This window comes from Idiotropiscis lumnitzeri, chromosome 8 (assembly GCF_059441095.1).
Source record: "Idiotropiscis lumnitzeri isolate Australia: NSW breed Sydney's pygmy pipehorse chromosome 8, RoL_Ilum_1.0, whole genome shotgun sequence".
In the NCBI taxonomy this organism is placed as follows: Eukaryota; Metazoa; Chordata; class Actinopteri; order Syngnathiformes; family Syngnathidae; genus Idiotropiscis; species Idiotropiscis lumnitzeri.
This window is the reverse complement of record NC_142398.1, coordinates 3,425,369-3,427,857: the sequence shown is the minus strand read 5'-3', so window position 1 is coordinate 3,427,857 and position 2,489 is coordinate 3,425,369. Positions and strand designations below refer to the sequence as shown.

At 43.1% G+C, this 2,489-nt stretch overlaps 1 non-coding gene across 1 annotated transcript; it reads left to right on the top strand.

Annotated features, from left to right (window-relative positions):
• The first annotated feature begins 764 nt into the window (after positions 1-764).
• On the top strand, positions 765-883 carry LOC148331751 (5S ribosomal RNA). The gene has a single exon (XR_015844839.1). It is a non-coding gene; the product is annotated as a 5S ribosomal RNA (ribosomal RNA).
• Positions 884-2,489: the final 1,606 nt, after the last annotated feature.

The following is a 2,489-nucleotide window of genomic DNA, read 5'->3' as shown; positions in this document are numbered from 1 at the left end:
CCTCGTAGTCTACAGGTGTAGGTAGCAGAGAGATGACCCGATGCAGTCCGGTTGGGTTGGTGCAGTGAGTGTTTACTAAATAAAAATTTAATGAATTAATTTTAAAAAATGGTGTTTACTGAATGCAATAAAGGGAAGTATAGTTAATGTGGCAATTAGCAGGTGTGGAGAAGCTTCATTGATTTTCTTTAGCATCACTGGTAATATCATTGGTTCTTATTTTATTAGTTCCACTTTATTCTTCCATTTACTCCAATTTAATTTAAATAATGTCAAATAAATGGTACATGACCATGGGTGGATAGCAGTGAACGCCCCCCCATGTTATTGGTGTATATATTGGTGGTACGGGGCTGGTATAATATTAGTGCCCCCATGTGGTCCGATCGTGTAGCTACGGAGCCACACACAAGTCTCCTGACACGCATTTGCAAATCAGCACACGCATTTGCGAGTCGTCCGCGGCAGGACTGTAGCAAACGTCACCTCTAAGAACACAGCCAATCAAAAGGTCCCGTTTTTACAGGTCGCCCATCTATACGGATTTTTGTCCGCATTTAACCATGTGTATGTGCCAACAAATCATTGTACACATTTGCTGATATTTGTCATATATCTGTGACTTCAATCATGCATTGTAGATTGTTGTTACACATTTGTGACTGTGGTTATAGTTTCAGATTCTTGTTACGTATTTTTGGATTGAAGTATTTGCCACAATAAAGACCACATGTATAAAATGCAAAATTTTGAACGAAATTGTCGCTTACGGCCATACTACCCTGAGCACGCCCGATCTCGTCCGATCTCGGAAGCTAAGCAGGGTCGGGCCTGGTTAGTACTTGGATGGGAGACCGCCTGGGAATACCAGGTGCTGTAAGCTTTTGCACCGCAAAAAAAAAAAAATTAAAAAAACTCTAACAAATGTAAGCAAGTATGCGAGCTGCTTTTTTATAAATTTCCACATTTTCGCCTGACAGGCTGAGAGCACAAAATGCCAACATTCAGCGTCCCCTGCCTTTGGGTGTTGCTACAGTCTCGCCGTGGACGACTCGCAAATGCGTGTGGCAATTTGCAAATGCGTGTCTGGAGACTTGAGTGTGGCTCCGGAGCTCCACATTAAGACCAAAAGGGGACTCTCGTAGTCTACAGGTGTAGCAGGCAGATGACCCGATGCAGTCCGGTTGGGTTGGTGCAGTCAGTGTTTACTAAATAAAAAGTTAATGAATCAATTTTAAAAAATGGTGTTTACTGAATGCAATAAAGGGAAGTATAGTTAATGTGGCAATTAGCAGGTGTGGAGAAGCTTCATTCATTTTTTTTAGCTTCACTGGTTATATCATTGGTTCTTATTTTATTAGTTCCACTTTATTCTTCCATTTATTCCAATTTAATTTAAATAATGTCAAATAAATGGTACATGACCATGGGTGGAGAGCAGTGAACGCCCCCCCGTGTTATTGGTGTATATATTGGTGGTACGGGGCTGGTATAATATTTGTTACGATCGTGCCTCTTTGTTGCAGCCGAGTGGGCGTGGTCGACGGCGCGTTGCCCAGAGACGCGGCCGCGAGCGGGACGCGCTCACGAGACTTCCCAGCTGCAACCCATCATCTCCTGATTACTGACTATTTAAGCCCTCGACGCGCACACAGACGCGTCGGATTATTGACCCAACTTGCTCTCGCCTATGTGCCCTTGCTATTGCCTTTGCCCAACTTTGCTCCGTGTGTTGATCATGTTTGATGTTACTTTGCTTTGTTTCTACAGCTACGATTCGGCTCGCCTTGTGTTTCTCGATGATTGGATTTAACCTTACCCTTTGGAGGAAGGACATTCTCGTTTTTGGTTTTCTTGCGTTGCAAGCTCCTTTTGTTACTCGTTTTGCTTTTCCTGGGGGAAGACTGTTCCCCCAGCGTTTTTCGTTCACGTCTCCCGACGTTTGTAAGTATAGAACCACTATTAATATTGATAGCAACTCACCTTGCCTATCACCTGCCAATTGCCCTTTGCCGGTCACAATAAATATTGTTTCCACCTCATTTTCCCTTGTCCGCGATTTAAGAGTCCACCCACACCGTCATTACAATATTAGTGCCCCCATGTGGTCCGAACGTGTAGCTACGGAGCCACACACAAGTCTCCTGACACGCATTTGCAAATCAGCACACGCATTTGCGAGTCGTCCGCGGCAGGACTGTAGCAAACGTCACCTGTAAGAACACAGCCAATCAAAAGGTCCCGTTTTTACAGGTCGCCCATCTACGGATTTTTGTCCGCATTTAACCATGTGTATGTGCCAACAAATCATTGTACACATTTGCTGATATTTGTCATATATCTGTGACTTCAATCATGTATTGAAGATTGTTGTTACACATTTGTGACTGTGGTCATAGTTTCAGATTCTTGTTACGTATTTTTGGATTGAAGTATTTGCCACAATAAAGACCACATGTATAAAATGCAAAATTTTGAAAGGAATTGTC